This window comes from Ictidomys tridecemlineatus, chromosome Y (genome assembly GCF_052094955.1).
Source record: "Ictidomys tridecemlineatus isolate mIctTri1 chromosome Y, mIctTri1.hap1, whole genome shotgun sequence".
NCBI lineage: Eukaryota > Metazoa > Chordata > Mammalia > Rodentia > Sciuridae > Ictidomys > Ictidomys tridecemlineatus.
This window is the reverse complement of record NC_135494.1, coordinates 9,253,366-9,280,872: the sequence shown is the minus strand read 5'-3', so window position 1 is coordinate 9,280,872 and position 27,507 is coordinate 9,253,366.

Sequence of the window (27,507 nt, the reverse complement as noted above, 5' to 3'; positions counted from 1 at the left end):
AAATTAAAAAAATAAGATAATATCTCACTATAAAGCATGATGGTAGCCTGAAATTTTGTTTGGAGCTAGGCAAAATAAATATTAACATATTTCTTTCACAAGTAGGGTTTTCATATTTTCTTCTCCAAGTGCACAAGTGTGTGTTTTACTTATTTTGAAAAAATTTCAGGCTTATTGGTGAAAGGAGAAAAATAATAGAAATGAATGAAACAATGTCTAAGTTCACAGATTGAAAGACTAAATATCATCAAAATAATAACACTCCCCAAATTGATAAATAGGTTCAGTGAAAATGCTGTCAAAATCTTATCTGGTTTATATATCAAAATTATTATAAAATTAATATGGATATGCAAAAGATCCAGAATCCCCAGAATAGTCCTGAAAGAGACCAAGACTAGAAGACACACTTTCAGATGTCATACTTACTACAGAGTTTCAAAAAATAATGACAGTGTGGTACTGGCACAGGGATGTATGTACTTCTTAGTTGATAAAAACTGAGACTCTATACAGAAACATTTATACTATTATTGGTTATGTGTGTGAGTTTATGTGTTTGTGTTTGTGTGTGTGGTGCTGGGGACTGAACACAGATAGGATCTTACATATGCTGTCTCCATATTCTCCCATTGCTACTCCACTCACCTCCATCACCATCACCTATCTCCTAAATTGCTGTGGTGCTGGTGAATGAAACCTTACTTCACAGTGCTCCTCCTGTCTCCTTAATGTCTTTTTCCTAATACAAGAAATAGCAAATTATTGCAAACACACAAATCTCATTATCACAGATCTCTCTCAGGTCTACTACCATCTGCCGACCCCTCTCACCTTGCTAAATAAGTTTTCTTGCTTTTCCTTGAATACATCCAACAACCACCACTTTGAACTTGCTGTTCCTTTTGCCTTGGTTCACACAAACTCAAGACACCCCGTAGGGAGACAAATGAAAAAATGACCCCTAGTACTGTCAACAGAATGAATCCTTTCTCTTCCTCCAAGATCCCACTAAGCAAACAACCAGAGGCCAGTGGACAAGGGAAGCAGATACAAGTTCAATCTCTCTGTAGGCAGGGAGCAAAGCAAAGAGAGATGGAGAGTGGCAAAAGGATGTGGAATTTTAAGTTTGTTGTCAGAGCTTTACTTACTTGACTCTTCTGCATCTTTAATTATTGTGTACTAAAATAACATTTCAAGTCATTTAGGTGTTGGATATTTAAGCAGAGTAGATTCAGATAGATAATGAGTATTTAACTCCACAGTACAGATACATTTGTACTTTTTGCATGTAAAATACCAAGAATGAGGTTTGGAGGAGAGACAAGGGGACAGATCTATCAGAAAGAGTCCTCAGAAGGTTCTGTTACAATGGTTATGGAGATAAAAAGGCATAATTAGTTCACCTGGGATCATTTTTTCATCTTTTAAAAATCATTTGGCACTGAATCACCCTAAAAGGAAAACTAGATTAAAGGAATTAGTAATTAAAATAGAAAGCTTCATATGTACTTAATGGAGATGTTCTTTACTAAAATACTTGGAATAATATTTGTTTGAAACATTATATTAACTTAAAAAAAAGAAATAAGAGTTGGCTAAGGTAGAATAATTATAGACAGTGTTTAAATGTAAATCAAAACTATACCAGGAAGGTTTCGAAAGGAATTGATACTTTATTAGGTCAGGTTCAATCCACAACTGTGAGTCAATTGAAAGTTAATAGCAACTTTGTTAAAAGTCATAGATAAATGGCTACTGTAGTTTTAATGAATATTTTATTCATGTCACCTTTAAATTAGATAAATGTGGAAAGAGTAATGATGTAATGCTAAAGGTTCCTTCCTGAAACATTAAAAGCAGGATTTAATTTAAGGCTTTGGAACAATTTTTGAGGTCTGACACAAAGGAGTTTAGGTATTTGGAGTCTTTTTTTTTTACCATTTATTGCTTGTTAGAGTTTATTTCTTAAATATATGTGTTTTACACCAATAATACAGCAGAAATAACAGGAAATTTGTAATAATACAGGGGTTTTTTTTGAATGCTAAATCCATTACATAGTATCTTAGTAAAAAAGGAGAAAATAATTTCTTTGAGCCTAAGTTTCCTCTTCTGAGAAATAAAAAATACTTAGATTGTGGAAAGCAAATGGGTGTAAGTTTTTCAATTAATATCTTTTATTTTCTCCAGGTTTGTCTCAGTAAAATAGAGCCTTTTTTATGTGACTCAATAGCCAGGAAATCTAATAAAATACAGAGATGGACCAAAGATGTTTTCCTTGTAAATAGTATGATTTGAACTTAAAAGACTCAAAGCCATGAATAAATGAAGGCCAGCTTTTTTTTTCCTTTTTCTTAATTTATATATGACAGCGGAATGCATTACAATAGAGCACAATTTTTCATATCTCTGGTTGTATACACAGTATATTCACACCGATTCGTGTCTTCATACCTGTACTTTGGATAATAATGATCATCACATTCCACCATCATTAATAACCCCATTCACCCTCCTCAGGCCAGTTTTAAAAAAGAAGAAATATAACTGCTTCAGTCAGTGAGAGACCAAAAGAATTCACAGTTGAAACTCCAGATGTTTAATGTAGGGAGCCTGAACAAAACAGGTCTGGATCTGTAAAGTCTAGCCTCATAGCCTGGCCCAGATAGGTGTCAAATCTATTTCCACATACTCATTGGCTTTTTGATGTCATCTTTGGATAAATATCTATTCAGATATTTTTCCCATTTTGAGTGCGATCATTTAGGTTTTTTTTTTTAAGATGGGTTTCCTAATTTCTTTATTCTGATATTAATCACTTTTAGGATAAATACTTTGCAAGCAATCATAATGTTAAGTAAAACAAGCCAGGCACAGAAGACCAATACCACATGATTTCATAGCTGTGGAATTTTTAAAACCTTAGCTCATAAAACTAGAGATCAGAATCATGGTTCCAAGAGGAAGGGAGGGTAAAGAAAAGGTAGGATGAGAGAGAGTGGTAACAGGCAGAACATCACCACCTCTATTGAGGTTGATAATGGTTAATGACATGTATCAGGTAATTTAAAATAGCTGTAAGAGAGGACTTTTAATGTCTACTCACAAAGAAATAATAAGTGTTTGAGATAATGGACTTGTTAAGTATGGGATATGGGAAAATACCAACCTTGATCTATAACTTACATACTAAACAAATATGAATTCTAGTTGTATAACCAATTTGTGAAATGTAATTCAGTGAGAAAATGCACTTGAGTATATTTATGATTGTGTATATACATTTTATTATACTGGACACATAAAAACTAGCTATAAAAATATATTAACTGTACTATATTAATACTAAGACTTTCTACTTATCAGAAAGCATCATTAAAATAGTAAAAAAATTGAGGTACAGTGATAGAGCAAAGAACTCATATTTAGAAATTGTGAAAACATGAATCAAAAAGAAAAGAGAGATCAACCTATAGAAGAATGGTCAAATAACTTTGAAAGGAAATCAATAGAAGGAGATATATATATACAAAGACTCTAAGTGTAGAAATAACTGCTTATTGTCATTGATCATCATAGAAATAAAAATTTTAATTGCAAAAAAATCACTATCACATAAATCCCCAAATAATATAAAAATGGAAAAACTTACAATACCAAGCATGGTGGGGAGTTGGAGTAACTGGAATTTTCTACACTGTTGGTGGAATGTAAATGGTCACAACACTCTTGAAATCTATTTACCAGTAGAAGCTTGGTGGCATTGACACATCAATACCACTCCTAATTGTATATTCAAATGAAGCATGTATAATTGCTATCAAAAGACATTTAAAACAATGTTCATAACAGTACTTTAATTGGCATATATGGTGAGTATTACAAGTATCCAATAGCAGTACAATAGATCAGAAACATTGTGACAGTCTTACAGTAGATTATCATGAAGAAAGAATAATTGCATTTGCTGTTTTAGTTAGCTTTGCATTACTGTGACCAAAATACCTGATAAAAACAACTTAGAGGAGGAAAAGTTTATTTGAGGCTGATGGTTTCCCAGGCCTCAGTCTGTATATGCAGATTTCATTACTTTGGCCCCACTGTGAGACAAGACATCATGGGGGAAGAGTAGGATGAAGGAAAGCAGCTTGCCTTGGGGTGGCCAGGAAGCAAGGAGAGCAGAGGTGGTCAGTGTCCCAGAGAAGAACAGCCCTTCCAGAGCATGCCCTCAGTGATCCACCTATTCCAGCCATGCCCCATCTGCCTACAGTTACCACCTAGTCAGTCCTTTCATACTAGGATGGACTGGTTAGAGTATCACTCTCATAAAATAATTATTTTACCTCTGAATATCCCTGTATTAACAATGGAGCTTTTGGAGAATACCTTGCACCCAAACCATAATAGATGCATTACTACATAGCCTCCTAGTATTGAGTGTTGTAAATCAGGAAAATGACAACTTTTGAAGAAGGCAATGACTTTAAGGCAGTCTAAAGTGAGGCTTCCTGAATGCTGTTAATATGCTTTTTTTTTAAATTAAAGCTTGGTATAATAGGTGAATAATTAATCAAGCTCTTATCCATGTCATATTAACCCAAAGACTCATTAAAAAATTGTACCCTAACTTCTCTGTTATAATAGAAAAACAAAGCAAAAATAAGCACAGATCACTCTATATTCTGTTTCCATCATCATAAGTAAGTTTGGTGTATTTAACTAGGTGATGTAAATAGCATCTTATTAAAAGACCATTGCATGGAACAGGCAATCTTTTCATCAAACATCAATGATGTTCCAGCTAGTTGTGTTGAGAGGAAGTGTTTCTATGGTTTTTTGAATGGCATGGCTATAAGTCCCAGATGCTTTGGAACTATTTGGGCCAATTATTTTCTATTACTTTTTTCTTTTCTCCATATTTCTTACTGTACCTGAAAGAATAGTTCAGGACATAAGAACATTGGAGAGAACTTTAGAAATTAGTCTCCCTCTGTTTCCCTTTCTCTCTAGTCTACATCTTATGAAAGCGTGTTTTCTGAAATTTTGGGACAAAATACAACAATGTAACACTCTGACATTATACCAAGAGTAAATGTACTTTTTTTTTTAGTTGTCAATAGACTTAATTTATTTACATGCAGTGCTCAGAATTAAACCCAGTGCCTCACACATGGTAGGCAACTGCTCTATCACTGATCCACAACCCCAGTCCAAGTAAATGAACTTTAAAAAAATTATTTTGTTGCCCAAATCTTAGTAGTGGTCTGATGTACACTAACAGTTAACCAATGGACTGTACCTTGAAAAGAAGTGTGAGCATATCTCAGTCATCATTGGTTGTAGGTTTTCTGGAACATGCCATTGTTATCACTAATCTTGTTTCAGGCAACTGTACCTGACATTTCATAATCTCATTAACATGCTTCATTTATTAATAATAAACAAGCAGAAGGTAGAGATTCTGGCTGCCTTCAGCTAGGGAATTATCAGTAACAACTACAAAAATCTTTCTAATCTTTTTCTTTCTTTTTTTTTTTTTTACCAGGGATTGAACTCAGGGGCACTCAAACACTAAGCCACATCCCCAGCCTTATTTTGTATTTTATTTAGAAACAAGGTCTCACTGAGTTGCTTGGCATCTCGTTGTTGCTGAGGCTGGCTTTGAACTCGAGATCCTTCTGCCTCAACCTCCTGAGCCACTGGGATTATAGGTGTATACCACTGTGCCTGGCTTTTTTATGGATTTTTGTACTTTCGTACTAGCCCTTTGACCCCACAGTATGTAGGATAAATGCCTAAGAGATTTTTTTGTAATGTACACAACTCCCAGTAGAGTTCCATGAGGTGTATAATCTGACCATGTCATGGTGCTTATGAAACCCCAGTGCATTATGTACTAGTGTATTTTTTTTACTAACCTTCTTTCCCAGGAGAAAGAGTATAATTTGTAGGCTTAGGAATTTCCATGCTGCAAATTCTCCCCCTCTGGATGATTTGAAAGGCTCAAAAATTTCTGGAAACTGAATAGTAGGATCATGGAACACTTTGACTAGCTCCAGCATATTGTTAGACCTTGTTACCTCTTTAACCTAATTTCACTTTTTTACACCCTTGATCAATTCATTGAAGACTTCTTGCCTCTCTCCTCATTTTCTGGTCCTTACTTGGCTTTTTTCTATTCATAATTTTCACTTTTAAATATTGGAATATAAACTTTGTGGCATCAGTAATTATATACCAGGATCTAAAAGAGTATCCAGAGCTTGGACCAAAAATATGTCTTCACATATGCTGAGCAAGGAGGCGTACTGTGTCATACACTGGTCTTTGGAGTTATATGTATCACTGGGGAAGAAAATCCCAGGACAACGTGAATGAATAAGGGATATTAATTTTCCCAAACAAGTTTTTTTTTCCAGCAAGTGTTGACTTTATAATTATAAAGAATAAATAGGTTTGAAATGTTTCCAACTCTGAGGCTTAAGCTATTATGAAAAATAAAAAGCTATTGGAGTGGAGAAGCAGGAGAGAAATAAAGAAATGGAATAACTGATGAATCAAAATGAAGGAAAAGCAGGTAGTTCAACTTTGTCTTAGGGTAGGTTATCCTATTACCCATCAAATTTATAATGTTCTCATTATATTAGTTACTTTGGAGTGTGGTGTTTCAGTTTCCCTAGAACATGCTTAAAAAATACCAAAAAATTTAGAAACCCTCTACCTCTCAGCTATGAGTTGCCTATGTAAGGGTATATATATGGTTAAAAATGTCTTTTGGTGAGGTATTTGTTTTCAAATTACCAAGTATATTTGATCAAATCATTAGGAAGTATGTGGGTGTGTTACCTGTTAGCAGTAAGTGAGTGTGCATGTATGTGTGTTTGGGGGAGAGGAAGAGAGAGAAAGAGAGAGACTGATTCTATCTTATGTTGAGAAAGAGTTCATACTGGCGAACTTCTATTTTTCCTTTTATTTTGCTAAGTCTTTTTTAAAATTAATTAAGTTATTTTAATTAGGTATACATGACAACAGAATGCATTTTGATTTATTATACACAATTGCAGTACAACTTTTCATTTCTCTGGTTGAACATGATGTAGCATTGCACCATATATGCAGACATACATGTACCTAGGGTAATATTGTCCATCTCATTTCACTATCTTTCCTATCCCCATTCCTCCTCTCCACCTTTCCCTCCCCTTTGCCCCATCAAAGTCCCTCCATTTTTCCCATGTCCCTCCCATTATTTATCAGCTCCACTTATCAAAAAGAACATTTAGCCTTTGGTTTTTTGGGATTGGCTTACTTCACTTAGCCAACTCCAACTCCATCCAATTACCTGCAAATAACATAACATTATTCTGTTTTAATGCTGAGTAATTCCATGGTGTATATACAACACAGTTTCTTTATTCATTCATCCATTGAAAGGCATCTAGGTTGTCAAACTTCTATTTATGGAACACAAGTTTAACCCATTAGAAATAACAAAATCTTTTAGATGTCCAATATTGCCCATTTTTTAGCTTCGACTGAACATGAAATCCTCAGTGCCTATGGAACAAAAAAAAATCTCTTTATCTTTCTTTTTATTAGGATGTAAAAGTCATTTGTAGTTAGTTATAGAAACAGGCAAACATGGTGGAAAATAGACATGAGTGACGAAAAATAAAATACTCAGAGAATCTCTCCATTTCCTTCTAGTCAATATGTGATTCATATACATCTCCCAGCAAGGTTTCCAGGCTAACAGAAAGACAAGTACCATCCATCCATTTTCTTTCATATGTGGTATCAGTAAGAAAAGAGGTTGGAAAAAAAGGGGGGATGCCATGAAAGTAGAAAGAAAACCAAAAGGGTAGAAGGAGTATATCTAGAGAAGGAGAAAACAGAAGAGAGTTATGGGTAATGAGATTGATCAATTTGTGTTACGCAGGTACCAATTTGTCACAATGAAACTCACCATTCTTTATAGTTAATATGTATCATTAAAGACATCTAGGCTGAGAGACAGAGTTTATTTTTTCTTTAGCAGATCCTTAATGCTGAGCCATAAAATGAGAGAGGTGTTCTAATATGCATGGACTGAAGTTCTAACTCCATCCAATAATGCTTACAAAAAGCCACAAAGGAGAAATTGATCTGATATAAGCAGAATTATTTTTTGTAAGATCTCTCTCTGCTTCTTGATTTCACTGCTTTCTTTTGTAGTCTTGGGATGAGGGATGTGTACTGCTAATATTCAGGCAACTCTACCACTAAGAAGGACCAGTAACTTATATGACCTCGGCCTATAGAAAACTAATATTTTTCTTCTGTCTTCCTTTTTCTCTCTTTATCTCCATTTTCCTTATATCCTAATCTGCCTGGTGTCCTACCAATTGTGTATTCAAAGTGAGACTATTTCTCTTTACTCTGTGCTTTATCAGCAAAAGGGTTGTGGGATTAAGTCCCAGGTTCTGTACAATTAAATAATAGAATTTATCACTCTTAGAAACATTTTGACTTTCATTATTTCTATGTTACAGTCTCTTTTTTTTCTTATTTTCTTCTTGGTTGTTCACAACATTACAAAGCTCTTGACATATCATATTTCATACATTAGATTGAAGTGGGTTATGAACTCCCAATTTTACCCCAAATGCAGATTGCAGAATCACATTGGTTACATATCCACAATTATACATAATGCCCTATTAGTAATTGTTGTATTCTGCTACCTTTCCTATCTCCTACTATCCCCCCTCCCCTTCCCTCACATCTTCTCTGACTACCCCATCTACTGTAATTCATTTCTCTCTTTGTTTATTTTCCCATTCCCCTCACAACCTCTTACATGTAATTTTGTATAGCAATGAGGGTCTTTCTTCATTTCCATGCAATTTCCCTTTTCTGTCTCTTTCCCTCCCATCTCATGTCCCAGTCTTATATACAGCTTATGTGACAGTCACCTGGAGCTATCTTGTCAGGTGGATAAGGCTGCATCCTAATTGAGTTAACCTTGTTAACTTGATTTCTACCTCATTTGGAATAAGCAGCTTAGGAAAAAATTACAAAGGCAGAGAAAGTTTCCATGAATCCTGTTTTCTAGTTTTCCCGATTTTTGTTGGGTTGAAGTCTGTATGGTCACACTGATCAATACTTCTTATGGCTCTTCACTGGCCCCTGTGGGACATTTCTTGGTCCTATACCACTACTTTAGAGAAAGCACCATAGTTTTCTTTCCCAGCCTGCCCTGACTTGAGGGGCCATTTCTTTTTTGGTCTGATTTGAGTCAAACTAGTTTGGTCAGCTCTTGGATGTGTTAAAATCTCAGCTGTGTCCATTAGGGCTGCTGTACCAGATAACTTCAACTGGGTGGCTTATAAACAGCATGAATATATTGCTCAGAGTTCTGGAGGTTAAAAGTCCGTGATCAAGGGACAAACAGAGTCTGGTGTCTGGTGAGTGTTATGGGGTAGAGACCTGCCACGAAAATGAGGCAGTGTGGAAGCCCCTCTTCAATTCTGATTCTTGCGATCATCAGAAAGATTTCAGTCAGGTCACTCAAAGTAATAGACATAAATTTCTATCTCTATAGAAGAGATAGAGAAGAAAAAAAGGGTTTTTTAGAAGGGATAGAAAGGAAAGAGTGGGTCCTCTCAGAGAAAAGAAAGATAATGCACCCCCTCCTGCCCTCTAGTTTTATTTGGTGCCCCAGGGAAGTTTTCAGAGAGTCCCACCCAGGTCCACATTTTGACTTTTACCTGACCACATAGTAAGTACATGATGTCCTCCAAGATATGGTATAGTCCTCACAGAATTGGAGATTTTAATAAAATTTAGTTCCTCTGTTTTGCCTCAATTTCCTGTCCCCTAAATTGTTTTCTAGTCTTCTAAATGCCCTCACCAAGGTTTATTTGTGAGGGTCTTAATGTTTTAATAGTCAAGATGAATGGAGGTTTTGATAGTTGTGGTGATGAAAAATTGTCCAAAAGACCTGGTAGGGTGTGACTATGTCTTTGAAAAGAGATGTAATTATGGCTGGGAAAGTTTTAACTTACCAAGCCTGCATGCTCCATGGGCTTGTCTTTCAGATAAGTCACCCTTCATTTTTTTTATCTGCTTACTCATTCACATCTGGCTACCTACCTAAGAGTGAGGCTTCTCTATCTGCTTCAGATATGGTAATTGCTAGTAGGGTCCATAGTGGAAGAGACAGATCAGCTCTTTTGTCCCTCAATTATAGGAGTACTAGCGTCTTTCCTGAGAACTCCATCCTCACTAACTGTTCCCCTCCTAGACACCTCTTCTCCCAGCTGCATTTAATTTGTTGTGGGGGAAAGAACATTCAGACAGTAGCAACTTAATCCATGTAGTGCCACTTGGCTATGATATATACTATATCTAACTTACTAATCCAACCATTTTTCCTCTCTCAGTCTCCTTTTACAACCTCTGTAGAGCCTTTATTTCCCCTTAGAAAGATATGAAAAAAACTCACTTATATGAAACAAAAGTAAGGAATATGCCTTAACTCGATTTAATGCCTAAATCCTGGTTCAAATTTCAGTTTTATCCTCTTCTGCTGATTTTTTTTTAGTGACTCTTAACTCTCAAGTCAAACTGGGACAGCTGAAAGTTGTTACAAAGAACCTTGACTATACCCTTATACTCAGTAGTTGAAAATGTTAAAAAAGTGAAATAACACAAAAATAAAATACTCAATGCTGGCAATAGTATAATTAAACAGATTTGTACTCTGCAAGTGACAGTGAAACTTAATACAAATTCTATTTACTAGTAAGTTGTATTACACACATTCAAAATATATGTCATAACTTGCAAGCATTTTATTTTTCAACCTGATGAGGTAATTAGACTTGCTTGCCTAATTTACATACAAATAATGATATAACTTTTGTTTAAAATAGTAAAGATAAAACAGACCAAAATCTAGAAACACATATCGAAAGTTGGATATAAAAGCTATAATACTTTAGCACAATGATATGCGGCCAACTAAAAAATGTTTTCAAAAAGTGATCATGATGTGGAAATAATTTATGAGAAGCATAGGGGGGTGGATTAATATAAATATATAAACTATATTCAGATGGTGTTATCCTATTACTCAGCGATCCACCTGGACTTGACCTTAACTTTGCATCTATGGCTCTGAGGAACTTGAAAATTCTACTGCTTGCTTTCTGTGAAACTCTGTATCTTACTTCATCTTGTTTAATAGTATTCCCCTTTTGCCATGAATCTCCTGAACTCAGTGCCCTTGGTGATTTCCACTAGAAACACATTCACAGAAAATATCTGTGTCTGATACTTTAGGTTAAAGAATTAGGTGGACAGGGATGGAGTCTGTTCTGAGAAGGAAAAATTAGGGAGAGGGCTACACACTATAAGAATTAATTTCTGCCAACTCCTGAATCCACTGTCACCCTTTTTTTCTTTTTTCCCCCTAACCCTTCACATAAAAGATAGGAAAAGAAATGAAAATCTTTCCATTAGTTTCATGCAAGCTTAGACAATCTGCACTCAGGTTATGTTTGTTTGTTTTATATCCTAATTGACTATAATAAGGAATCTCATAAATATAGTCTGTTCCTGAAAACTTTTCTGATCACAACGTTTTTCTCCTTTCAATTACTGGTTGTTCAACCCTTATTTAGTAACACCAACAGATCTGTTTCTCTATATTTAACTCTAGCTGTTTATTCTTCCTCCTCTAAGACACCTCATGTTCTTATTGGTTAGAGCATTTGTAGCTGATCTCTCCTGCTGGGCTAATGTTCTCTTTCTCTCCCTCTATTTTCTTTGTATTTGCTCCCTCTAGAAAGATGGTGTCCATTTAAATAAGACTGTTCTTTGAGTAAGGGTATAGTGGTTGCTGCAAATCCATGTTAGAGTCTCCAAAATATTGTAAAATTGTATTTGTCAGAAAAAAATAAGTTTTATGTGCACAAGTAAAGGATGGTAAGGAAACATTTTAAGATAGGATGGCAATTGCTGATTAATACAATCATTAATGATTTATGTTTTATTTATTGTACTCTCCAAATATATATACTTACATCTATTTTCAAGTAAAGGGTTAGTTCTATTAACTATATAAGATAAAGAACATTTTGACATAGGTTGATATACATTATGTTAGAGCATAAATAGAGGGGCTAGTAATCTGATGTTTATTTAGAGTAATTTTCAATGTTCTTTTAAATTCAGAGGCATACTTACTTAGAAATAAGTATGTATTTATTCTTATGAAATATAAGAACCTTCAATAAACATAAAGAATGAAAAACTTAAACTCAAAATATCTTGGAATGTTCCAAGATGGAATGCAAATAGCAAAGTAAGTTCCAAGGTAATTTTCACATTCTCAAGTAAATGTATTATTTTCTTGATTATTCTGTTATGAAATCTCTTTTTAGCAGAATATCTTATAGAATTATGCTAAGCTTTCAGCTGCTCTGATCTGGTGGCATTATTTTTGCAAGTCTTTTCTAAGCCAAACCGCCTATATTACCCTGTATCACTACACATTAGGTGTCATTAAACATCTATTTCATTTATCACAAATTTTGACATGTTGGCTATAAATCTAAGACCTGGTTTAAAATTGCTCAATATGGGGCTGTCACTTAGTATTATACCAAAGAAAAGGCGATTTGCTGGCATGTAAAGACCTTAACAAACAATTTTCTTCTGTTGCTAAGAAAACAAAAATTGGCTTTCATGTTATGAATTTTAATGAAAAAAACAAATTATGTGGACTTTGCTTCAAAAAGGTATTTATGGAGCTATAGAGTTCATTCATACTTTATTCCTACATGCTGTCACTTGAAAACTTTCCATAATAATTAAAAAAAAAACCAAAAACACATAAGGGAGAGAAATGTTACATTAAACCAAGTCTGAAAATTCCAGATTAACTTTAACATAGAGTTAACTTTATACTGAAAAGAAGGGGTCTAAGTGATTAGGTGTTTAAATTCTAAGTTGAAACATTGTTTTATAACAGTGATCAGGAATTTTTAAAAAGAGTAGTTCAAATTTTCCTACAGTTATTTCAGCTATCAGGTTGACAATCAGAGGAGTTATTAACCACTAAAAGATAACACTATCACTTTTTTTAAATTATTCCATATTGATTACTGTCAGTTTAGCAATTGCACAGTCAAAATAAAATAATAGTATTTGTTTATCATAGCCTCTATAAATTTCCTACGCCTTAGCCTCTATACATTTCCTACTCCTTATAGGAAACATTCCCCTCACAAAACTTAATCATCCTTTAACACCAAAACCTATACTTCTAGGATATCTGTTCCATCTCCAGGTCAGGTGATGTCCTGAATTCTATTATTCTTACCAAGTGTGTGTATGGGGAGGAGAGAGATTTTTTCTTTCATTTCAAAAAAATTTTAATGTTTTGCAAGGTAAAGAATCAACATTTTTTTTTCCTTTGGTATTTTTGTAATGCACTTTAAAACAAGAATGACTATTCAAAATACTTAACCACTGATTTTAGCATGGACCCAGACCTAACCAGACAGATGCTGGCTTCCAATAATCAGTGTACCTTGCTATATGTTAAACAGCAGCTCTGCCCCTATTGATATATGTGTATTTTGTAGTTTAATTAAATAATAGTAAAACAAGGAACAAAGTAATAAGGAAATTTCACTAGTATGTATTATTATACTATAATTTAATAAAACCTTGTGTCTGGTAAAGTCAGAAAGACATAGACCACAGGGCCACAATTCTACAATATTTTCAAGTTTCCTAGGAAATAAACCATCTCTATACAATTATTTGAGAACTAAACTGATATCTCTGGCATTAGCATACATCAGAGGCAGTGTATATAGGTTTATTTGATTTATTAAAACAAGGAACAATAAATATTTAGTGAATGTTTACTTTGTGCCAGGGTTAGGAGGGATATGTGATGTGTGATCCATGATTCAAGATGTGCAAATGTTCACAAGCCACTTTAGACTATCTGAGGCTTGGCAGCTAAAAAAAAAAGCCTATAGCCAACAGCAACTGTACTTGAGTAATAAATAACCTTGAGCAATTTTACAAGCAAATCAAGTGACAGTACAATTTTTTTTTTTTGGTACTTTTGCTTTTATTCCTTCTCACACACGTTAGATTTGTGCCATTGGTCCCCTCACCTCTTTTTCCTTTTTTTTTAAACTTTGCTGCAGTGACAATTTATAGATTCAATAATTTTTCACATTCCACTTGAAAATGTTTCTTTATCCAAAGATTAACTCCTTTAGGAGTAAAAACCTCTGATTTTTTTCTGTTGGTGTATTAGTTGGTACAGCTAGATTCACTAGACTCATAAATCTATCAATTTTCTAGTCTATAACAGTGTAATCCCTGAAATCTCATAGATATAAATGGAATTGCTAATTTTCAATAAATCTGAAGAAACAGCTAATAGTGTCATGGGCCCCCAGTTCCAATCATTTTAGCTACAATAAATGATACCACAGGGGACTCACTTTAGGTCATAAAATTTACAGATTGGGATAGAGATTTTAACGCCCAAAGTATTTTATAACTTTTTTCTTCTTTGCTGTTTTAAAGTATGGATTCCAAGAATGATTTCTCACTTAAGATTGATTGTAGATAAAAAAGAAGAAAAAATAAATAAATAAATTCAGTTTTTTTCCCCAGTGGATATTCATTATTAAAAGGAAACAACACTTAAGGAATATTTAAGAAATTATGTCAAACTGTATATTAGTATGTATGTTGATAACAGAATTTACACATTTGAGAAAAAATGAGGTAACTATTTATCTTCTCTTAGTTTATTTTAAAATGCACATTTCACAACAGAAATTCACTTTTCAAATGAAAATGTTTTCAAAACAAATTATATAAATATACAGTTGAATAGTTTAATTTCCTTCAATAATTGCAAAATATTTTCCTAGTGTTCTTTAAAAGCAAACAATATACTTTTCAGTTGATAGTTTTAAACTTTTTTTGTTAGAGTTTAACAATATATTTAAAACATATGCCCATGATATTTATCCTTAATGCATGTGTTAAAATGAATTAAAAATAATTTAGATATTTCTTAAAAGATTTTTTCAGCTCTGTAATTATATGCAGAATGACCTCTTAAATATTATGATTATAATCACCTTTTAAACATGTAAGGAATTTGTCAAAAATGAAATTGTAAAGCATAAATTCTATGTAACATTTCAATAAAAATAATTGTGAAAGGTCTGATTGAAATTCACTCTAAATGAATGCTTTTTACCTTGAAGTATTAAAATATTTAAAGTCTGAGTTTAACAGGAGGAATTTTGGGACTTTCTGGGTTAAACTCAAAGTGAATGTGTGACAGAAGGGGTAGATTAGCTGCATTCTATTACATTTTTATAATCAACACCAGAAAGAATAGAGCAGTTGAATTACTAAATCAGTATTCTCTCACTTATGCAGTCTTATCAGAAATCCAAGCACCAGTTTGGATTTTGTTCAAGTGGTAGTGTATCAGGTACTGATAGCAAATGCAGATTTGGTAACATTCTTGCTTCTTTGTGGGTATCTCATGGTACTATTCAGATGGCTTCTCTCACTTTTATAATGCATGCTGCCTTTCTCTCTCTGTAGCTAAGTTGTGTTGATTGCAGATGCTAAATAAACCATATTAAGGATGTACAAAATGTTATTATTTGGAAATGGGTCTGGTATCCCTGTGTCTAGAACTAAAAAAAAGAAGAATATGGGAGAGAACTTTGGGACAATCAGGATTATAAAAAAAGAACCCTTCAAAAAAGTAAGCATTTATATTTTAGAAAAACAAAGTTCTAGTAATCTTGCAAAAAGATTGGTTTTAATGGACAGGTCTTTACCCTTAAAAAAATTAAATGCTCTTCAATAAAACAGAAACTATGCTGAGATACAAAAAGGATCACAACATGTTGAGAAACACATGAATATACCCTGATACTCCCCATAAATATTTATTTACAGTACACAAGAATTTAAGAAAAATTATTCTGAACATCAACTTAAGTATGTCATATTTGATACATTGCAGAGAGGTGTATTCCTTCTGATTAACTCATTCAAAGTAGGATTGAGACTGTTAGTATCAAGATCATTTATTGACATTTCTGACTTTGCCACTAATGACTGGGATACAGCTATTAGAATTTGGCAACCAATATCCTGTTGACCTTCTGAGAAACAAAACATTCACTAGTTCTGGTACTGAGACTATATTTGGGTACAACAATATCATTTTCACTTAGCAGGACCATATGTGTACATATCGCTGCCTGAACCTTTCCTGTGTATGAATTATTCATTTGTTTATTGTTATTCAGTCATTTATCTATTTATATATTCCTGCAACATTATTCCACAAGACATTTGAAAAGCATATAGGCAATATGGTTTGAATTCTATCTTGGAACTTGGTAAAGTGATTCCTCCAAGCTGTTGGAAGGTCCTGCCAAACAATGCAGTAAAGAAGAGAGCAATTTTAGCCATGCAGATGTTTTGTTGCAGTGATGCCAAATGCCCACTTGGAAGCTAGACATTTGGATGCTTGAAATAAAATGTTCTCTTCTCAGAAGATTTTTGTTGCATAGACACACATTGTGTCAAAGGCAAGCTTCTGCCTATTTGTTTAAACTCCTGGAATATGTGAATGCAAATACATCAGGTCAAATTGATAGACATATGATTGAAACCAATATTCCTAAAGTGACCCCCTTTTAAAAGAATGTAAAATTCTTCCTCTAAAATCACAAAGAAAGTGTATTTAATTAGATGGACTGATATAAAAGGAATTCATTCTAAAAGATCTAATTCTCAGGTTTCTCTTTTCTAGACAGGTTATTTTCTTTGAATTATTTTAATTCATGGATTAGTGACAAAAAGAATGTAGTCCATGAAAAGGTGGTCTGGTAATTATAGGTTTCCCTACAGACTGAAATAGCATATCAAATTGTACACATAAAAACATGAAAATGTTTGAGATATTATTATTTTATATTGAGAAACAGTTTAATTATTTAAAATGTGGCTTTATTTTTTCATATGCAGCCAATCATATTCTATTATTAAAAACTGTTGCTATGGTTTCTGGCTTGGAAAATTACATTTATTGTATTATGGCAACAATTGTAGGTTTTGCTTTCACATAAAAAATTGAATAAAATTAGTTTCCCAATAAATTAGATCATGCCACACGAATATATTTATAATTAGAACTTATTAAACAATTCTCTAATGGTCCAGTTTGCATTTTGAAAATTCTCAGGTTAAAACATTAGCTCCTTTTTCTTCATGTTTCTTTGAATTAGCCCTGCTTAATTTTTTTTTCCATTGAAATACATTGGGATAGTCAGAAAATACATTTCAGGTGGGATGGAAATATAGGGTTTGCAGGGAAAGAGGCAAAGGCCATGCTTCTCTCAGAATAACAGGAGGAAAATATGAAAGGGAAGAAATGAAGTTTCGAAAGTTTGACCTTTTAAGGAAGTTGGAACACTTTTAATTTTATTCAGCATTTGCTCCCTGTAGCTCATTAGGCCTTATTGCTTTCCTATGCAATGTCCCCTTCTTTCCAGAAAATTCATAGAAGGTAATAATTTCATTGTACTTTAATTACTATGTAGCCCACATTTAATCTTGAAAACCATGAGAAGAAAATTCAAAAGACTTATTACAGAATATACAGAAGCCCTCCCCAAGTCAGTGACTGGCAGGTAGAACCATGACTGAACCTGAGTACCACACAGTCCCTCTCTATTATAGTGTCCATTTGGCCCCATGCACATTGCTCTATGACATCCTTTCCTTCATCAATATCAACCTATGCTTTAGTTCTAAGGATAACTAGTTTAAATGCTATTTTAACCTATGGTATAAACATCTCTTGAGTTTTAATTTTCCCCCTCATATTATAAGGATATTTGCTTTCTCAATGGAGAAATTTTTGGTGCATAGGATGATCATGACTAAGACTGAGGCCTGAGTAAGCAATATTCCAAAAAGAATAAAGGTAGAAGTCAGAAAACTAAAAAAAATTCTACTAATTCTTTAGTTCTACCCTATTTTTTCTAAAGACAACTGCTCACAACTAACCTAGATTACAGAATTGATTTTTGAGAATAAGTAGCTGAGATATCCAGCAAAGTGGTACACAGTGTGTATCTTTTTGAGCTTTACCATTGCTCCAAAAAGGACAAGTAACTTTTTTTTTTTGAGCTCTTACTACATGCCAGGCACTAGGCAAAGGGTAAAATCATATACTAGCTCATTCAATCTATAAAACAATATATAAAATTGGCATTATACTTCTGATATTACTTTTAATAAAGATCAAGAGGCTCAAACATATTAACGTTTTAGAAATTAATAACCAATAAGACTGATAAGCATTAAGTGTATACCATGTATCAAACTAATATGAATCAACTTATTTGCTCTTTATAACAACTTTAAAGATGAATGAATGTTTAGTTCTTCATTTTTCAGAGAAAAATTTCCAAGTTTTATAATAAGTAGTTTTTTCAAGTTTAAATAGAAAAAACTGGAATATATCCATTCAATCCTATTGTCTTTTACCAAAATCATCAAAACAATAAATAGAAAGAACAATATAAAAATCACTTACTGGACAGAGAGTGTCAGAAGAAGAAAGACTGGTAGGTAGGTGTAACAGTGACTCCTTGAAAATGGGATCATCTAGATTCTTCATTCTGCCTTGCCTTTACACTGATAGAGCTAACTTTGAGAAACTTGATTTCACAAGATATCTCAATAGGGACAAAAAAATGTTCTTTACTCTTCTTTCTGAATTATCTGTGTTGTTCTAAGATGTGATACAATCTGAAAGACTTTCCCCAGCTGATGGTTGCTTGGCAAGAATTTTTCTCAAACCGTAGTGTAGTCTCTGTTACTACTTTTTAGTATCTCAAATGAAAAGTAAGTAGACAGATGAAAAGACTCAGAGCAGAAAACACTATTTTAAGGTACATTTTAGAAGCATATTTGCTAGAACAGGAATTAAAACTTTTTGAATCACCTACAATTTTAAATTTTTCTGAGAAATATTAGTTTATTACAAATTATGAAAGTATACAGATTTTCCCTTAAACTCAGTGTCTCAGCAGATCAAGTTGGAGATATAACTAGATTTATTTTTTTGATGGCAATGTGTTTACACACACACACACATACACACACACATAATTAATGTATATAATTTAAATGTGTATTTTGTAGATATTGTGATTTGCAAGCAAGTTATGAGTTTTTACATATAGTACAAGTAACATACTTTAAATGCAAATTATGTTGGGAAGCCATGAACAAAAGGACAACCTAGACAATTATTCCTTGAGTAACTGAATGAAGTACATTAAAAATATTAAAATACTCAAGGCACACAATAAAAATAATTTAAGAAAAACTCATTTATCCTGCAGCATTTTAAAAAATGTATTTTCACATTAGGCAAGAGAAATAATACCAGTGTAGTCTTTTAAAGTTATTGTCTCTATAGAAAGTATTTTTGTCTAGCTATACCATCCCTGTTTACATGATGAGGTCAGGACAGCAAAACATAATTAGGGCCTGAAATCTATGTAGTGAAAGAGGATAAAAGAAGAGGAGAAATGTTTGCAATGATGAGCTTAATGAGAGCACCAAAACCCACAAGAATGCAATTGAACTTAACCATGAAATATAAAAATTTCTCTTACATCTGTGGATTCTCAATTTAACAAAAGATAAAAATATTTTCCTTTCACTGCATATGTGTTTTGGATACACATTGGGTTTACTTTGGTCTATCATCATCATCATCATGCAAGATTTCTTCTTTGGCTTATTTAAGAAGGCAATCATTCATGAGCCAGCTGTGTCAGGGTCCCATTTTTAAAACCAGGTGCCATCTTAAAAAGTGGGTGTGAAATGTGAAGTTACAGAACGACCTTGCAATTTAGACTATATAATCATTTAAAAACCTTGTTGCTATCTATTTTCTTAATAGTAAAGGATAAGATTCATAACATGGATGGAAACATGTTCTATCCCCCAATCCTACAATTTTCAAAGTTTTCAATTTACATAGATCCTAATAGATTTTAATATGAAATTTATTTATTATATTCATAATTTTATGTTTATAGGTTAAAAAGGTCGAAGAATTTGGTAACCCAAAGACCACAGAAAATATTCTAAATTCTTTTGAGTCACATGTGATTTAAATTTCATGGTAAAGTATTTCAACTTTAATGTTAAAAATACAATTTTTAGTGCTTATGTTTTATCCTTTAAGAAGAAATTATTTAAGCACTGATATAAGGAGAAATTATTAGAAATCAAATGCATATAGCACTTTACCACTGAAATAAAGATACAGCTATTCAAAATTGTCAAAGGAAAATGCTTCTACCAGTCACTCACCTTTACTGTTTGCTGCTTCTGTGTTTGATACTATTTTACACAATGAGTTTGACTTCTTAAGCAGTTGTTATATTTTCTTGATCCTTTTCTCAGAATGAAGCCTGACTCAATTTCAAAGATAATATCTTTCAGACGGAAATATTTCTCTCACTGATATCAAATAAATTCCCAATGTGTAATTGACACCCCAAGTTTTACTTAAAGAAAGAGGAAATGGAACTAACATATAAAAAAAATTGTCAGAGATATGTGGCTTGATAAAGAGTAAAAGTCAATGAATGAGATATCTCCTTTGGTACATCTGCAAAGATGCCGTTGTTTTCACTGGAGCAAGAATGTTAAAGATTGAAGAGAACATGTCTTTGCCAACTTTGAATTGTACCTGCTTTTTTTTTTCTTTTTTTTTCATGCAAACACCCGGTAGGGAAAGAGCAACCTCAAAGCCCTCTCTAGAGATGAGGTATGAACAAATTGTATATTAATATAAATTTGAATAAAGAAAATTTACAGAAATAAAGTGAATTAAAAACCTTAAAAAATTCTCAACATAATGCTTAATGGTACATATGAGGACAAAAAAGCTTGCAAATGTGGCATGAAATAAACAGATCATCACTTAGAAACATAACACTTACTAACCCTAGAGACACAATTGAAGTTAATCCCAAGTACAGAGCCTGGGAGTTTGGCCAAGAAAATTATCTCATGTGGTCTAGAGTTTGATTTGTATTTCATATAATATGAAGTGGCATTCATTACCCTATAATCGATATGTAGATAAGAAGAAATTATTTATGGCACAATTAACAAGGAAAAAAAGAGCATCATATATGTACATATGAGAGAACTGAGGGTTTCTGACAGGATCATAAACCATAAAGAGACTTTTGACAATGAACATACCTCGAAGGTAACCTGCTGCCTTGGAAATCCATCCAGCTTTATGTATTCTAATATATTCATAATCATCCTTTGGTGTCATGCTTCAAATGCAAACCAGGTGTTTATGAAAATTTCCCCTATTGAAAATAACTGAAGTTGTTTTGATTTATTCAAGCATTCAAATAGCGTCTCTTAAATTAGCTTAGAATATAAGTTTTAGGAGATGTTAATAACCAGTTGGGGAGATGAGAGGTTGAAAGAGGAAGCAGGACTCCTGCAAGCATTTAATATCTGCTTTATACTGTGACTTTCCAAGAGAAGATAATTTATATCACTACTTCCTAACTTAATTATCTTTAATTCTCTTCTTTGGCACACCTTTTGAGAAAATAACTTGCAGACATAAGAAGAAAGAAAGAAAAGAAGGGAAGAAGAGAAGAGAGAGGGAGGAGGGAGAGATAGAAAGAGAAAGTCAGGGAGCTAGGGTGGCTTTTTCACACTTTTTACTCCCACACACTGGCATGTGCCTGCCTTCCTTATCAAACCAAATGCTTTTTATACAAAGCCTTCCTTTCAGTATTTCACCCTGTTCTGCAACATCCTTGAACAGGATCGTCCCTCCTCAGCAAGAATACTGTCAGGGTTGGGGGTTCTTGCTCAGTGAGGCATCCTGTTTGATGAGCTTCCTCCCCTGTGAGTCAGTTGGCACCATCCCTGCTCTGCTCTGCATGCTCAGTCCCCTTAACACATAAACACCAGAGGTCTTCCCCGGGCTTCCAGGGTTCTCAGGGCTGCTTTTACCCACATCCTTAGTCACTACGAAGTCAGGACCTTATGTTCTGGCTCAAGAACAGGTAAGATAAATAGCTTATAAAAATACCTCCAGCTTGGAAGACTGACGAAGAGACTTATTGACAATATCTAATTGATTCTTGCCAAACTCCTTTTTAGCAGGTCTTTACTCAGGAAGTTTTCCTCACCTGGAAGACTCGCCCTTTCCACTTTTTCATTCCAGTTGACTCTTTACTAGCAATAACAGAAATTCCTAAACGTTATGAAGTACTCATTACATATATGTGTACATATATATATATATATATATATATATATATAAACATTATATATCTTATATTATGTTATAGGCAGTATCTTATCTTGAATAAAAATTTATTAAAATTTGAGAGATTTTAAAAAATGAAAATTATAAGCATTAGTGTACCCATTACTCAGAATTTATAGTTTTTAAAAGGGGCAACAGTTTTTCTTTACATTTTAAATAAAAGAATTAAAATATCATATATAAATATGAAGTCTTTATCTACCTTCTCATGGCCTATCCACCTTCACTATTTCTAGAGACATAAACTACTATTACTTTGGTATGTCTCTACATATGTATTTAAAGATTCTTTTTTTTTAAAGAGAGAGTGAGAGAGGAGAGAGAGAAAGAGAGAGAGAATTTTTTTAATATTTTTTTTTAGTTCTCGGCAGACACATCATCTTTGTCGGTATGTGGTGCTGAGGATCGAACCCGGGCCGCACGCATACCAGGAGAGCGCGCTACCGCTTGAGCCACATTTCCAGTCCCTGTATTTAAAGATTCTTAGAAATGAGTATGATTTCATAAAAGTCTATTATTTCATGAGATTTTTTTAGAAACTCCTACAAATCATACCCTACATCACTTTGACTGTAACTGTTTTCTCTACAATTGTTATCACATCTTGTTCACATTGACATTTTGTTCAGTGATTCTCAATTGCTTTTTTTTTTTTTTTTTTTTTTTGTGTGTGTGTGTGTGTGACATAGGAGCCTTTGGTAGTTTCGTGAAGCTAATGAACTTCCCAGAGGAAATTTGAAGTTTCATTTATAAAACACATAGAATTCCAGGAAACTTCACTACATTATTGTTAGGTAGTAACAAATTATAACTCAGTAATGTTTTTCAAATTGATGCATCAAATAACATTTAGTGGTAATCTAGTCTAGAATGATTTGGAGAGTGATGAGAATATATTGTATTTTTAGATGTCTGTGACCACTGTAAAATTACAATAAAAGCATCTACAAAAACGAATCTTGATAAATTCAAGAATGATTCATGCCACTCTGGTGTGTTGTCTAGATTTATAAGAAGAGATTTTAGCTTAGTGATGATAATGATGTAATTTTATTTCTGTTTTAGTTCATGGGTCTCCTGAATTATTTATATGATTCTAAATCTTCCATACTCCAATTAATTGCCCATGCTTTTTGCAAGTCTGTTATTTGATTTTATACAGTCTGTGTGATGTGTTTTGATGCAAGAAAGTTCAAATAGTGATCTAGTCAAATCTATTCTGTTTTCATTGTGAAAATTTTGCTTTTTGTATCTTGTTGAAAGAGCAACCTTCTTATATTCTTTATAATAATTTAAAATGGCATTTTTCACATTCAGGGTTTTTAAAATATGCCTGAAAATATTGAAAAAGTATATATCTATTAAGGAAGGGATTTAATTATCTTTTCCCTAGTTTCTTATTTAATCTTTACAATAAAGTGAACATTTTGGTATTATTATCCTCTTTCAAAGAGCAGGTGAATACTAATCTTCACCATGAAGTCAAAGCTGAATGCTAATTTCATCAGATTATCTTTTTTCTAAACATCTAACCCATTGGTATTTATGTTCATATTTTTTTACATTATTTTTATTATTTCTTGTGATTTGTTTGTTGCTTCAATGGTTATGAGTATTTTAAATACTCATAATGTGTAAAATAATGTGAATTTATTTATATTAAATTTCTAATAGTTAATATCAGAGTGTTGGGCACACATGGAAAAGCTCTCAGTAAATATTTGCCACATAATTGAAATTGATATAATGTACTTTGTTTTGACACTCTTTAGAACTTAATATAAATTTAGAAAAAAAATATTTATTGCTTATCCTTTGAAATAGAAGAGGGTATTTTTTTGTTTGTTTGTTTGTTTGTTATTTCCTCTTCTGATAAGGTTTTCAGAAAATGGCACATTCTCACTTTTGGTATCCCTTGTTATAATATGAGACATGCCTGAAAAACAATGACAGTCATTTCGGTAAGCCACACACAAAAACCAAGTCCTTCTCAGAATATAAAGAAGGGAAAATCTCTCCTGCATAGGAAAAGAAAGGAGAAAGAGCTCTCTGTCCCCCAAAGCCTAGCCTGTCACCTGCCACTCTGTCTCTGGGTGGTAGGTCTTCATGCAGTCAGAACATGTGCAAAATACCTGACTGAGGACCCAAGGGAGAAAGGGCAGCCTGTCATGCCCTCCTCCTCTTCAACTCAATTATCATTTCTTCTGTTTTCTTTGCTGGAACTCTAAGTATGTTAAAGTCAAGAAATGACTTCCACCTAGAAGCAGTGCAGCAGCTCTGGCAACTGTTGTTTCACCTTCTGGAAATAACAGTTGTAGTAGTGGAAATGTAAACTGAGTATACTGTCACTATAAAAGGAAATGCATTGAGTTTCTATTTTGATTAATTAGAAAACTACTCTTTTTTGCTACATTTCCATCTTCCCTTTAATTTGTAAACTTCCTCTCTGATCTATTTCTTAGGCCTTTCTTAAACAATTTAAATCATTGGTTGTAGTTTCATTTGCTGCACATTGGAACCATCAATGAAGTGTTTAAAAATCATGATCTATAGTTTTATTCCAGATCAATTTTTATTTGGTTCCTGAGACAAATTAAATAAAAATCCATAGGATTTAGAATTTAGTATTTCTTTCCTTCTCCTCCTTCTCTTCCTTCTCCAATTCCATTTATTCAATTGCTTCAAATCATATGTCAAGAAACACAACCCTTAATAAGGCTTATAGCTTATGTTAATAAAGAAATTTGTGTTAGAATATAGCACAACAATTTGCTGACTGTAATCCCTGGATGCTTTTATATTACAGTGGCAACATTTGTTAGCTGCCATAGAAAATGTATGGCATAAAATATTGAAATATTTGCTTAATATCCTTTTATGTAGAAAAGACATGTTCTTTGAACACCTGCTTTAAGCTTTTTCTAAGGCACATCCACTTGAGTAACTAAATTTCATTTATATACAAGAATTTTCTCTATCACAGACATTTATTCTCATCTCTAGTTTCTCCTTCTTAAAAAGTGGCAATTTGACATTGATATTTGGGTTTCTTATAGATGTTATATTTTAGAGAGATAAACTAATTCACTATCCAAATCTAAATGGATTCTCTTTTTTGCAAAATTAAGCCTTATGAACTCAACTGACTCAGCCAATCAAACCTACCTTGTTATTAAAAACTTATCTAAAAAGATTCTTGATTCTTTCTACCTTCTACATCTCTATTAGTACAAAAGCAAGCCTCACCTACTACCATCTTCTCTTTAGTGATATTCTAGGTTTACTTTCTGATTTTTGTGTCTCCATGTAATTTACTATTCATAATGGATCCCAAAATAATAATCTTTACAAAATTTACACCAAATTTCTCATTACAATTTTCAATAAGTTTTAATTATACTTATTAGAAAGTCCCTAATTAATTCTGGAGTTGAATTTTAGTGCACTGTATGAATTATTAATAGCATGTTTCCAGAGCTTCAGTTGTCATGCCGCTTTTCCTCAGTAACCATTAAAACTATCCTGGCTTCCTTTATGATCTTTCTACCTTATTTACCTCCTCCCCCAGTTGTGGAATATTCTTATCATTATTTTGGCTGTATAACCTCATTGATGATTTAGGTTTTAGTTGAAATGTTGCATCGCAAAAATGTCCCTCTGATGTTTCCTGATTTAACTTGACATACTATTATAGCTGGTAATCACCTTTACTTTAACTTTATAATCATTATTAATATAATTTTATGTTTATTAATTAAAGTGTTTGTTTAATTTCAATCTTCTTCCCTAGAGGATAAAATTCAGGAGGACAAGGGCCATTATTTCATGGTTTACTTCTCTATCTTTAGGGCCTTGTACAGTTCCTGTGTACAACATAGTTAAGTGTTGAATGAGTATTTGATTAAACAATATTATTTACTTGGAGATATTCTGTAAGTATAATTTGTGAATTTTATTGTTCATACTCTGTGGTAGTAGAACATATTTTATTGTTCTAAATTTTAGTTTTAAATAAAACTGCAAACATGTCCTCTAAAGAAAAAAGTGTTTTTTAAAATATGCAAATATATAAGATATAAATAAAACACAAATAAGCAGCAGAGCTCACTCTTGTACTCAAGAGACCTACCAAAGAAGACAGGCTAGTGTCTCTAGTAAATGAGTTAAAATTTAGTTTCTCTCCACTCTAAAGAGAACATGTTTACAATGGAGATGAGAGGCTATATTTGTTATGATATTCAATAAATTACTGAAGAAGCTCCTGTTTCCTTTTCTACCATGCTGCACCCCAACAGGATTAATAATAGTGTTATGATAAAGCAGGATTTCTGATACCTCAGACACATTCGTGTATTTCAAATGCAGTTTGGTTACTTAAAACTGTTTAATTATGATCCATTAAATATCTGCTGTGCAGATAATGCACATAGATTTTATCCACTTTCAGAACTCAAAGGTGATTGACAAAATGATATCTTTTACAAATAACAGTCACTGACAATTTCTCAGTTTAAATAAAGTTTATTGCCGCAGGATTCTAACAGGGACATCTATGTGGATATTTCCAGTTATAAACAAAAACAACATGATGTATCTGTTTCATATACCATTTATTATTTTAATACCATTTTCTTTTCCTTGATTATATTGTATTCCATAAAACACAGTTTTGTAAACTAAAGTTTGTCAAATGTTTAACATTTTGGGGTCACTGTATCAATTACTGTGTTATTTATTGATGTTGCTGCAGGCCATAAAATAATCCACTTTAAATGACTTTATGGGTGAAGAAATGTATTGATTTTCAAAAGTAACAAGTCTGTATCTGACTGAAGATTCAGGAAAATGTGTATACCAAGGATCTACTTTTTTTTCCAAACCTCTTCTTCACCTCCAACATTGTTTCCTTCATCCACAGATGATTAATTTCCTTCCACTATGAAATCTGGGTTCTCGCTAACATTGGCTGTAATTCAGGATGATTCCCCCATTACAACATCTTCTAATTGTCATTTTTTTCAATAATTCTGTAATAACAAGTG